This window comes from Echinops telfairi, unplaced genomic scaffold (assembly GCF_000313985.2).
Source record: "Echinops telfairi isolate 266 unplaced genomic scaffold, ASM31398v2 ScPeMD7_4;HRSCAF=17, whole genome shotgun sequence".
In the NCBI taxonomy this organism is placed as follows: domain Eukaryota; kingdom Metazoa; phylum Chordata; class Mammalia; order Afrosoricida; family Tenrecidae; genus Echinops; species Echinops telfairi.
The window spans coordinates 27,454,958-27,468,352 of record NW_022103900.1 but is presented as its reverse complement, the minus strand read 5'-3'; the positions used below and the strand labels follow the sequence as shown (position 1 = coordinate 27,468,352).

Genomic DNA, 13,395 nt, shown 5'->3' with positions numbered 1-13,395 from the left:
CATGTAACATCACCGGGGCTTGGAAACCCTTGAGGGAGGCGGTTCCACTCTGTTCTATCAGGCCACTATGAGTCTGAATCAACTAAATAGCAGTGGGCTTGGGTTTGACCTTGTACTTGAGCCCTCTGTGCTTGTGGAAATGGTTGGCAACTCCCCGAAAGATTGAAGCCCACTCAGAGGCTTCCTGCAAGAAAGGCCTGGCCATCAACTTTGGACAAATCAAACCTTGGAAATCCTATGGACCACAGTTCTACTTTTGACACATCTGGGGTTGCCATGAATCAGAAAGAACTCAATGGCAGCTCTGGGTTTTTAAACTTTTGTATTCTGTGTCATCTCAGTGCTAATGGGGGGTGGTGAACAAGGCAATACAGAAAGCTATACATGAGTGAACAACATTCTCTAACCTAATTCAGTTCATTCAAGTGCTAGGAAGAAAAGTAACCATGGTGTGGTGATAATAAGTGACTTGGGTCTACTTTCAACTGGGTGACCAGTGAAGGCTTCTGTTATCATTGAAAGAACCAGCCATGGGAGGAGCTAGAGAGCCTTGGAAGCAAAAGGAAGAGCAGGTGCAAAGGCCCCGAGGAAGGCACTTGCTTGGTGTCTTAGTAGTCATTCCATCCCATGGCCAGGGACCTGATTTTGACTCCTTGTGACCCTACAGGACAGAGTTTGAAACTCTGCAGACTTTCTGAGGCTGTACATCTTCTTATGGCAGAAGATGGTCTCATCTTTCTCCTGCAGAGTGGCTGGTGGGTTCAAACCACCAACCTTTCTTTTACCAGTCCCACTTTAGCCCACTGCGTCATGTTCTGTTTGGGAGGGTTACAGGGCTCCCTCCAAGTGGAAACAGGACTGTGATTTCACACAAAGAAATTGCTCCATGCTGGCCTTTGGGTTTTCATGTATCTAGAGTTAGGCCGCTAAACTCAAGGACATCAGGCCCAAACTACTAGCTGCTGGTCGGGCCAGAGGAAGACAAGGCTTTCTCCTCCTGCCAAGAGTTACCGTCTCAGAAACCCAAAGGGCAGTTCTACCCTGTCCTGCAGGATTGCTAAGAGTTGGCCTCAGCTCAATGACTGTGAGTGGGTAAGTTAGATGAGTAAGCTCCTTTTGCCTTTAGAAGTTTGGAATCATCCAGAAATTTTGTCCTAGACCTGGAAATACAACACCAAAAGCATTTGGCTGTTTTGGGGCTGGTAGATTTGTGAGGAGATGCATGCATTTGTAGGCCACACTTCACTGCTTGCTCATACAAATGCTCTGAAACCTGAGTCACAGGGGGCAAGTGTATCCCCAGTGATAGCGTTTTACACAGCTAAGCAAATTCATCCTGATCCACAGTCCTGGGAGTGTGAAGAATAAGTCAGGGATCATTATGGAAAACAGATTTGCTGTCCAGCCTCAGGGTCAAGCAAGGGCCTGAGGGGGCCCATTCTGCATTTCTATATAGTCCTTTTCTCAGGGAAGTAGATGGAGTTGCTGCCATGGGCCGTGTTGGCAATTCAGCGTGCTGGCCTAGCGCGCATGAGAAGCAGGCCCTCCCAGCATGTTTTATAAGGTGATTTCAACTGTTTGGTCCCTCAGGCCTTTGTGATTGGTGAATATCAGAAATCGCCTGCTTGTCTGACCTTGGCAAGCATGGGGAGAATTTCCCTGGCCAGTGAAAGATGATTTCTGGACTCAAGGGCTGATGTTTTTGAATGTCCCTGAAACATAACTTGGATAACTTCTGCTACCACGGGGCCTGCCCCCAGCCTCAGCTCCCGCCAAGATTGGCCAGGAAGAAGTATTTCCCACTGTGGGCCTCTTGCAGCTACATGGGCCCAGCTCAAAGTCCCCCTTGTGCAATGTCTCACTTGCCTGTGGCTCAAGGAAGTGGGACAAACAGCTACATTTTTGTCGGATGTCCCTTGCCTCAGCTGTTCAAATAGCCAAGCTAAACAGTCCGGGCGTGTCTGTGGGCGTGTGGGAATGAGGGGCGATGGTGGGAGGTGTCAGTAGCTCTGGCAAGAAGCTCGAGAGTTTTCTTTCTTCCTTTTAAAAAGATTGAATGAGTTCATGCAGGCTTTTTGAAAATGTCAAGGGCAACCCAGATTTACATTGGCAGACTCAAACAACAAACATATGAACTCACTGCCATCGAGTTGCTGCTGACTCATCGTGACCTGAAAGGACAGTGTACAACTGCCCTCGGGTGTTTCCAGGATTGTGACTGAGTAGGAGTGTAGACAGCCTCATCTTTCTCCCCCAGCACTGCTGCTGGCTTCGAACGGCTGACTTTGAGGTTGGCAGCCTAACTCATCACTCACTTCTCCACCAGGGCTCCTTACAATGGTACTCCTAAAGCCAAAGCCAAATCCACCACCACTGAGTGGATTGTTCACAGTGACTCAGTATAGGGCAGTGGTTCTCAACCTGTGGGTCGCGACCCCTTTGGGGGCTGAACGCCCTTTCACAGGGGTCACCCGATTCATAACAGTAGCAAAATGACAGTTATGAAGTAGCAACAAAAATAATTTTTATGTTTGGGGGAATCACCACAACATGAGGACCTGTATTAAAGGGTCACGGCATTAGGAAGGTTGAGCAGCACTGGGATAGGGTTTCCCAGGCTAGAAATCTTGAGGAGAGCAGAGGACTGCAACTTTCCCCCAGGAGTAGCTGATGGGTTTGAACCACAGACCCAGCCTTCAATTAGCAGTCCTTCCTTGCCCGACAGCGCCATGGGGGCTCCGGCAGTATCATATTAGGCCGTCACATTTCAAACGCCCCTTCCGAGCCAAGAGCGTCAGAGATCTTGTCTAATGCCCTTGCACATTTTCCATGTTGGAAAAAGGTGCTGTCACAGAGCATGCCTAAGGCTGTTCAACAAACACACGAGAGAGACCTGGGTGCCAAAGCAGAACTTGTGCCTCCCTTATGGTGTCCCACGCCTGTCTGGGTGACATCAGTTGCCAGGCTGCCCCAGCCACGATCTGACACACACCAAGAAAATCCTAAACCACACAGGATCGCACATTCTATGGACCGAAACCAATGCAGACGGGTTGGGCTCATTTGGGGTGGGAGGGACCTGGAGGAGCTCCCAGACACAGCACTTTCTAGTCATCAGGTCCCACTGCAGCCCCACCTGGGACAACCACAGCCCCACCCGGGGACACCTGCCTCCCTACCTGTTACAGAGGGAGCAGCCGCTGGGATAGGACACACCTAGTGAGGCATCCCTTGTACTTTCTCCAGGTTGCCCTTGTTCAATGTGACAGGGCTAACCAGACACCACCAGATCTGAACCCCTCAACTATAGAGGACCGACTGGTGAAATTGGGGTCTCAGACTTTCAGAAGTTTTGGGGCCTGTGGTGGAGGGAGGAAGGGAGGGCAGAAGTGACTGCTTGGCTTTGACCTTATCAGCACAAAAACTCCAGAAACCAAACTCACTGCCATCAAGTCAAAGTCCACTCCTAGCAACCCTGTAGGGTGGAACTAACTGCCCCTGTGAATTTCCAAGACTGTAACTCTTTGCAGGATTATCTGCTGAGGTGGCTGGTGGCTTCAAACTGCTGACCTTGTGGCTAGAGGCCCAATGTGTAAGCACTACTCCACCAAGGCTTCTCCTCATAGAGCCTCTATTAATCTGTGAAGGTTAACCTGCAGTCCTCTGCAAGGCCAGCAGTTTGAAACCACCAGCTGCTCCAAGGGAAGGAGAATGATGGGACATTCTACTCCCTTAAGGAGAGAACTCCCACATAAGTAGTTCTACCTATTCTATAGGGTCACCAAGGAGGCATCAGCCTGATGGCAGTGATTTTTTTTTTTAATTGGTAGAGCCCTCAAAACTACAAGAGGATCTCATCACAACTGAGCTCTACAGGTCTGGAAAGACCATGGAATTAGAGATATGAACAAGTTCTGTCCCCAGCTGGTCGACGCTCTTTATAAATGCTGGACAACAGGCTCAGTTCTGCTTCTAGCTCTGGGCTCCAGGGTCAGCTGCCTGCATGCCCACCAGGCCAGGGCAGCCAGGACAGCGTTCTATTGCAGCATTCCTCTGAGTTTGCCTCGTGACACCTTCTAAAGCTTGTGATTTGCTTGATGGTTCATAAAGGTTTGGTGTGATGGTGGACCTTCCACACGCCAGATGCTTCGGTGACGGGGAAGCAGAAGGACAGGTGGCCAGCAGCCAGGCAGCTTGACTCCAGACCATCAGCTGATAGGGTGGAAGTGAAGCAGGAGCTATTCTGGGCTGGACTCAGGGTCTGGGCAGCACTTTGGGACTCGTCCGGTCTGAAATGCGCATCTGTCCTGCGCAGGGTTCCTTTAAGGTTTCACGATTCCACAGTGGACAGGCGAGTTTCCTGCCCTCCTAGGTCTCATGGTCCAGGAGTGGGGAGGCCATCACTGTTGGAAAGTGTGTTATTTATAGTGGACTGCCAGGTTTAGAAAAAGGGAAGAGGCAGGCACCGGTGAGTGAGGTGAGGATAAGGTAGGATGGTGGGGGTAGCCTTTTTGAGTAGTTTTACTTCTGAACTAGCTTCCTGCGACTTTGGCCCATCATTTTCTTCACTCTGTTGTTTCTACATTCAACAGAGAAGGGACTTGGACCCCCTCCCCCCTCGCCCTACTTTCTTCGCGCTGCCCTCCGGCTTACACTCCGTTCTATTCCCCAAGCTGGACAGGCCGGCACTGGCTCCTCATTGCTTCCCAAGGACCAACCAGCTCAGGTGTCACGGGACCTCCTTTCCACCTGCAAGGTTCCCTTTCCGCGGAGCCAGAGCCCGGGCTGCTCCCTCCAGGGCGGGGCTCACCTGGCCCGGACCGGCCCCATCCCGCGCGCCCAGGTGGATCGGGGCGGGGAGAAGCCGCGCCGCCCCGCCCCGCGTGGCCACGGCCAACGCCGGTCCCCGGCGGGCACGCTCGGACCCGGAGCCTGGAGCCAGGAGCCAGGCGCGGGCGCCGAGAGCTCTGCGCACCGGAGAGGTGCAGGTGAGCGGGGCCCCAGGGCGCGCAGGCTGGGGGTCGGGCCGGGCCGGGCCAGCGGCCCCGGTGCCCAGGCCCTGCGGGGCCGCGCAGGCTGCTGCTGGCTGGGCCAGGCGCGGGGCCGCGCGGCGGCGGGGCCAGTAGCTGCGGGCATCCTGCGGCCGGGGCAGCAGGCTGGAGGGAGCGCTGGCAGGGCCCGGGCTGCCCGGGTCCCTCCGCCACGCGCCTGGGGGAGTGACCTCGGCTGGTGCGGGGGGTGGAGGAAGAGGTGCGGGGCGGAACTACTGGGGAGAGCCAGAAGGTGGGGCCGAGGGTCCAGACGCACGAAAGCCCCCAGAGCCCGTTCCCTCCTAACCAGCGGCGGCGCCTCACTCGGGGCCAGCGCCAGTGTGCGCTGCTCCCCCTGCCCGCTGCTGTACTCTCGGTGCGGAATCACGGACAGACATACTGGCTAGTTACTTGGGGGCATCCCCAAAGCCGGGTCCCCGAGACTGCTCTTACTCCTTGGGACCTCGGGAGGCTGTAGACAGGTGTGTGGGGGTGTGGCATTGTGGGGGGTAAGGTGGAGGGGGGCTGCCCCCCTCCAGGACCTGGTCGTCAGAGATGAGGTGGGAAAAGTCTCTCCAGGTGCTGAACTCCAGCCCGTCCCGCTGCAAGCTGCCTGGCTGTGAGCGAGTTACTTCTTGGAGCCAGAGCCCTCAAAAGGTATTGGATGTCGTCATTACAACAGCCGCCGCACGTTCGGTTCTTTGGTGCGCATAACGCGCATAATGCTGTTGGATAAAGGTTCTTTCCATGTTTTCTGGTTAGGTTGCAGCTTTATGCTTAAAGTCCCCATGCATTTCAGAACCGAAGGGTGGCCCAGGCGGCCCAGGCTACCCTCCTTTAGAAACCGGTTGTCATCTAGTGGGGACCTTGATGGCACAGTGGCTCAGGTGCTAACCCAATAGACAGGGGTTCTCCACAGGGAAGCATGTGGCCCCCTGGAATGTATGCCCCTCATCTCCACCCTCACCCCCCATTACAATCCCCCTCCACCACCACCAATGGTTCTTCTCTGCCCTATAGTGCCCTTGTGTGTTGTAATCCATCAGAGCGATGACCCCAGGCTTGCTGGATTGGGAACTGTGCTCCCCACGGTTTTCAGTGGCTGGTTTTGCTGAAGTAGATTGTCAGACATTCCTTCCTAGGCCTCTCCAGGTGGACTAGACCCTCTAACCTTTTGGTTATCCACCAAGCACATCAGCCTTCTGTACCACCCAGGGACTCTTAGCTTCCTTGAGCAGAGAAAACTTGATGGTGATGGTGCAGTATGTGTGCTCGTGAACATGTGTGTGTGCGTGCATGTGTGTGCATTGCCCCTCTGACTTGGTCATGGCCAAGACTTCTCCAGGGTGACGTGGTGACACGATTCCAGAGGCCAGGATTGAGAAGTGTCAGTGGATAGGGCCTCAGGTACAGGGCATCATCAGTCTGCTCCCACCTGTCTTGTCGGCATTTTCCAGGATTCTTTTCTGTGGCTTTGCTTTGGTCCCTTGAAAACTGCCTTCTCTAGTGTGGAAATTGATGGGGCCACATAAATGAAAAGGTGGAGGGTTGTTAGCTTCAGGCATACATAGATCCAGGAGCTCACATGAGGTCTCCAGGGCTCATTCTCGCTCATATATGTCTTGACTCTTTTTCTCTGTGTGGACAGGTTCTTAGCATGGAGGGATAAATAGCCTAGGCAGGTGCTATATTGGGCTTATGTGGAGGGAAAGACTGAGAGCCTTCCTCCTTTGCTGTATATACTCGAGTATAAGCTGACCCGAATATTAGCCGAGGCACCTAATTTTACCACAAAAATTGTATTAAAACTCGGCTCATACACGAGTATATATGGTATGTCCTCCATCTTTATGGGAAGTTTTATCAATGATACTACGCCATGCAAGGCCAGGCTATCTCAGGGAGCTGGTTCCCACGGTAGTCATGGGTACACTGCCTTGGTGCTGCCAGTCCCTGATGAAGTAGGGCAGCCTCTGTGATTGACATTCCTACCCAAGTTGTAAGGGTCTGAGGAGGAGCAGTTCCCAATGAAGTGTCTAGAGTGCTGGACAGACAAAAATAGGACATGTCCCTGGCACTGCCTTTGCCATTGCCCACCCACACCTAAAGGAAGCCTCTCGTAGAAAGTAGAAAGCCTGGGTGCCATTATCAGTTGGTCAGTCATCAAGTATTTATCCAAGGCATGGGAGGCATCCTGGGCGTGTCACCCTTTCATCCATTGTTTGGCTGTTTGCGCATTCACTCAACTTTTAATGAATGCCCAACATCTGCCAGGGCCTCTGCCAAGGGCTAAAGTGCTCACTTTTGAAAAGCTCACAGTCTCGTTGGAGAGGCCGGTGTGCAGAGAACAAGAGTGCCCGGGAGAGTGCTCAGCTGTCTGCAGAGAGACTGAAGACAGCCCAGCGGAGCCTGCAGTTGAGCTTCAGCTTGGAGCTTACTAGGGCTGCTCTAGGAGGAGAAGGTGGAGGGAGCTTTCCAGGCCATGTGGCAGGGCATCCGTTAGGGTACTTTTCTGCCGCAGGTCACATTATTTAGACTCCTTGACTTTCGACGGGTTGGAGTGGGAGGGTTCAATGAGATTATGGCCTTATTTTGATTTACTAAAGCGCCTTTCCTGCTTTCCCCGCTCCCCACGGGGTAACTGGAACTCCACCAGGCCTTCACCCAACAGTATCTAGAGCAGGAGGGGAGGGAGAGGGCTTGCTTTTATGTCTTTCTTCAGATATGGACGGAGAAACCTTCCCAGAAGCCACCTGTGCTGTCAACCTAGTGCATTGGCCGGAATGGTCACCTGCTCTCCCCTAAGCCACTCCTGAAGCTGTGGGAGGCCTTGTGAGCCTTCCATGTATTGATCTTAAAAAGAAAAAGAAAAAAATCTCAGCTCTGTCTTAAAGAAAGCCAGGCTGACTGTGAGCTTGTTGGGTAGGTAACCAACCTTGTCTCCCACGGGTGGTGACAGGTGATGACAGGCAGGGACTGCACCTACGGGAAATCCGGGGAAGTTCAGTATAATAGAAGTACAGGGTGTGGCTGCAGGGAGGGAGAGGGGAGCAGCGGCTGACAGAGAAGCAGAGCCGGGGTTCCTCTATGACCAAAGCCACCTCCGGCATCTTAACATTGCCGAGAAATGTCAGTCTTGGTCCCATTCCTCAAAAAAAAATGTAATACTCAAAGCCTAGACCACTCCACCCCACCCTTTTTTCTTCCTGTTCCAACACCCTTGGGGGATCTGAGTTACCCTCATTCATCACAGTAACCCTGGGGCCAGGGGTGGGTAGTTTGAAAAAGCCTCACTGATGGCGCTTCTGGTCTGCCAGGGCTCATCCTTACCCTCAGGTTCCCCCTGTCACTTCCCCCTCCCTTCTCTTGAGCATACTTGCTCTTCATCATGGCTCTGTTTCCGTGTTGTTAACCCATCTCCAGAGTAGAGGGCTGGGGCCTGCTGGTACAGATCCCTTTTGTGGTGGAAGTTGGGCTAGAAAATGATTTTCCGGAAAGGAAGTGTTGGGAGGGACAGCTCGGGTCAGTGCTGGGCATCCAGCTGCCTCCAGCTGCTGGGTTTAATTTGTGTAGCCCGTTTTCATTTGAAGTTTGGCTTTCATTTAAGTGTGATGTGGTGCACATTCTGTTAGAACAGCTGAAGACCCCAGGGGTGATGGAGAAGGGGGAGGAGGGCCCCTTGGCTTAGGGGACCCTGCATTGCTGTGAGTGGTGGTAGAGTGATTGGGAAATAGCTAATGGTGGTGGTTACACAACCGTGAACATGACCAATGGCATTGCACCGTATGTGTAAACAATGTTGAGCTGGCAAGTGTGTTAGGCTGGGCTGTCTAGAGAAACAAAACCCGTGATTTTATGTATGTATCTATATGAAAGACCTTTAGAGCAAGAACTAATTTTATATCAATCAAGAAGGCATCTCAGCCCAGTCCAATTCAAGTCCATGGTCCGAGGTTAGCTGGAGCGCTCCTCAGACTTACAGAGCTCCAGGCAGATGATGCAGAGAGGTAAAGTGGGCAGCAGGGTGGTCACAGGCTGGTGGGTACAGAGCCCAGTGGATCCAAGGTCGTGGGAACATGGCAGGCTGCCAACAGCTCCCAGCATCAGTGGCCTGCATGGGGCCACCCCTGGCAGCAGACACAAACCCCAACAAGGATGGTTCCAGGGTCCCAGTTATCAAAAGGCCACACTTCCAAGAAGGCATCTTCAATCATCTGACTGAAAGAAAGGTTGGATTCCACCCTTCCACTTCACCCATGGTCAAGTTGACATAAAATCTAACTGCCACAACATGTGTTTTGTGCCATATATATGTATAAGTGATTATATACATAATTATTATTTTTATCGTAATAAGATAATACAATAAAAGGAGAGAGGTATAAGACACTGATAGTGGAAGAAAGGGGGAAGCCTGTTTTGCTATTACTGTTAGCAGTACTGCCACAGGCTGGCCAGGATCATTGGTCGAGAGTGATGCCGTGGGGCTTGATTCATTCCATAAGTTTTTACTGGGCTCCTACTGTGTGCCAGAGACACTGCTATGGATGCTGGGATACAAGAGAGACAAAGTCCCTCCTCTCCTGGAGCGTCCACACGACGGGGAGTGGGCCTTGGCTTGTTTATGCTTAAAGTGTTAATATGTCAGGTGGTGAGACATGCGATAAAGAAAAACCAAGTAGGTTAAGCAAAGAATGTAACAATTGGAAATATGATAGGCATAATGCTAGAAATCTTCCAGAGAAATATAGTCTGGGCTGATCCCAAACCAAAAACCAAATTCACTGCCATTGAGTCAATTCTGACGCATCTCAACTATATAGGGCGGCGCACAATGGTCCCTGTGAGTTTCCAAGACGACAACTCTTTACAAGTACTGTCTCATCTTTCTCCTGTGGAACTGGGTGGTGGTTTCAAACTGCTGACCTTGGTTCACAGCGCAACACATAACTATTACCACAGCTCCTTGAATTGATATAATGTATTAAAAAAAAAAGACAAATGTTCATTTGCAAGAAAAGGGTTAAATATTGAATAACTTGGGCTCAGGGGCTTTCTTTCACAAGAACTTCTAACCTGGCCCCTAAATATGACTTACAATTGCTTACAAAAACATGGTGCCAGGTGATAAGAAAAGAGGTAAGAGAAGAAATATGAGCAAAGGGAAAACAAGGGTCATTTCTTTCATCACTGGGCTCTCCGACTGTTTAGTTTGGTAGCAGGTGAAGGAGGAAGTATGGTGATTAGCCATGTGGTGATTCATGCTCAGGATTGGTCTTGAAAAGTGAGGAAGTACATGTAAGGAGCACTAAAAATTATAACTTCATTTTAAGTGTTACAAGTATCAAATTTTACTTAAGTTTAGGGTCTAATAACATGGCCCAGATGAAAATTGGGGTGAGATTTTGTTTAGACCCATACCTGGCTAGATAAAATAGATATACCCAGATAAAGATTTATAGTATGGAAATATTACGCAGAAATAATTCTAATTACTTATTTTTATAGGGTTGTTTGTTTTCTTTTGTTGTGTTTTTATAAATTCTTTATATCCTCTGGATACAGGTCTTTCATCTGCATGATTTGTAAATAGTTTCCAAAAGTCCAGGCCTCATCTTCATAAAGCAAAGGTTTTGGGCTTGGTTTTAAATTTTTGTGTGTGTGAAGATTTAAAAAAAAATCATTTTATTGGGGGCTCATACAACTCTTATCACAATCCATATATACATCCATTGTGTCAAGCACATTTGTATATTTGTTGTCCCCATCATTCTTAAAACATTTGCTTTCGACTTGAGTCCCTGGTATCAGCTCCTCATTTCCCCCCACCCTCTCTCCCTCCCCTCTGATAATTTATAAATAATTATTTTTCCATGTCTTACACTGACCGATGTCTCCCCTAACCCATTTTTTCTGTTGACCATTCCTCAGGGAGGGGGTTATATGTAGATCTTTGTGAACAGTTCCCCCTTTCTACCCCACCTTCCCTCCACCCTCCAGGTATTGCCACTCCCCTCCACCCTCCAGGTATTGCCCCTCTCAGCACTGGTCCTGAGGGGTTCATCTGCCCTGGATTTCCTGTGTTTCCGGTTCCTATCTGTACCAGTGTACATCCTCCATTCTAGCCGGATTTGTAAGGTAGAATTGGGATCATGATAGTGGAGGGGAGGAAGCATTTAAGAACTAGAGGAAAGTTGTATGTTTCATCGTTGCTACACTGTACACTGACTGGCTCACCTCTTCCCCACAACCCTTGTGTAAGAGGATGTCCAGTTGCCTAAAGATGGGCTTTGGATCCCCACTTCACACTCCCCCTCATTCACAATTATATGATTTTTTTTCTTTGATGCCTGATAACTGATCCCTTCAATACCTCGTAATCACACAGGCTGGTGTACTTCTTCCATGTGAGCTTTGTTGCTTCTGAGCTAGATGGCTGCTTGTTTATTTTCAAGCCTTTAAGACCCCAGTTGCTATACCTTTGGATAGCTGGGCACCATCAGCTTTCTTCACCACATTTGCTTATGTACCCATTTGTCTTTAGTGATTGTGTGGGGAAGGTGAGCATCATGGAATGCCAGTTTAATAAAACAAAGTGTTCTTGCACTGAGGGCGCACTTAAGTGGAGGCACAATGTCTTTCTGCTACCTTTAAACCTATAAATATATGCACATAGATTTATTTCCCCATCATCATGTATAAATATATTTACATATGCACATGCCTGTATTTAGACCTCTATAAAGTCCCTTTGCCTCCGAGTTATTTCCTTTTACTTTCCTCTTGTTCCACTATCATGTTTGGCCTTTATTCTGATTTCAGTAATTCCTCTCGGTTACATTGCGCCTGATCAAGTCCTACCAGGCCTCTTACACTCTCCTCACAACTGATTTGGATCACTTCTTGTTCCCTTGTCCCTGGGTTTGTTAACACCTACTTCCTTTCCCCCCGCCTCCCTTCTCCCATGTCCCCCGGAACCATCAGTCCTGTTGTTGTTGTTTTCTCCTCCAGATTGTTTATCCAGCCTATCTCATCTAGATAGACCTGCAGAGATATAATAGGCACAAAAAACAAGACAGAGCAAAACAAGGGCTTTGTTTTAATTTGATGAATTTCAACTTACCAGCCTTTATTTTATGGATCCAATCCACCAATTGTGGTTGCATCTGAGTATTCTTTACCTGACTAAAAGCTTAAAATATTTTGTATTTTCTCCTTTAATTTTGACAGTATTATATTTTACACTTAAATCTCTGATCAATTTGAGGTTAATTTTATTACAAGGTGCCAAAGTGTGGGTCAAGAACTTTTTCTTTTTTTGGTATGTGGAATTTCAATTATTCCAACACCATTTATTGAAAAGATAAATCTTTTCCCTGTTGAATTGTCTTGGCATCTTTATGAAAAATCAATTGGCCATAAATGTAAGAGGTTATTTCTAGACGCTCAATTCTGTTCCATTGATCGTGAGGCGCCTCCCTGGTGATAACTCCAGTGTGACCAGTGTGACTTGATAGTACGTTACACAGGTCCTCCAGCTTTGCTCTTTTTCAGCATTGTCTTTGACTTCTCCAGTTCCTTTGCCTTTCTTTGCAACTTGCAGAATTAATTTATTTACTCCAAATCCTGCTGGGATTTTGATTTGGACTACATTGAGGCTATAGATCACTTTGAGGAGAATTTATATTTTAACAATCCATTCCTTTTAGTCCATGAACAAGGTACAGAACAACGTCAAAGCAATTACCATCAAATTGATTCTTACTCACAGTGAGCCCATCAGACAGAATAGAATTGCCCCGTGGGTTTCCAAGGCTGTAATTTGTGGAAGCAGATTTCCACATCTTTCTCCCAAGGAGTAGGTTTGAACTGCCAGCCTTTCCATTAGTAGCCCTGTGCCTAACCATTGTGCAATCAGGGCCCTTTAGAATAAGGTGTATCTCTTCCTTTTATTTAGTACGCCATCAACACACTTTATTTTCCAGTATATAGATCTCATCAAAGCATCTCAGTTTGGGATGTGTTAATGTCATTAGTATATAGAAATACAATGGTCTCTAAGTATTTCTTTCCTTCTTCCTCCTTTCCTCCCTCCCTCCCACTCTCTCTCCCTCCCTTCCTTCCTTTCTTTCGCGTTGTAAATGGTACTGCTGTCTTTTGGTTTGGAGTCTAATGACTGCGTTTCCTGGGTTCATCGTATTGCTGATTTCTGCATGCTGACATTGTATTCTGTGTCCTGCCTAAAGTCATTACTTGCTTTAGGAGCTTGTGTACTTTGGTAGCATTTTTGAGGTTTCTAAATAGAAAATCACGTTGTCTGTGATAGAGATAGTATATTTATTTCTTTTCAGCCTGGATGCCTGTT

General features: G+C 48.9%; 1 protein-coding gene across 2 annotated transcripts in view; it reads left to right on the top strand.

Moving 5' to 3' along the window:
• Window positions 1-4,952: 4,952 nt before the first annotated feature.
• Window positions 4,953-13,395, top strand: part of LYPD6B (LY6/PLAUR domain containing 6B) — a 231,967-nt gene continuing 223,524 nt past the window's right edge. Inside the window, exon 1 of one of the 2 annotated variants that reach the window (XM_045299285.1) lies at window positions 4,953-4,988. The gene's annotated coding sequence lies outside the window, so the exon portion shown is untranslated. The remainder of the gene's footprint in view (window positions 4,989-13,395) is intronic. The other variant, XM_004703831.2, reaches the window with a different exon arrangement.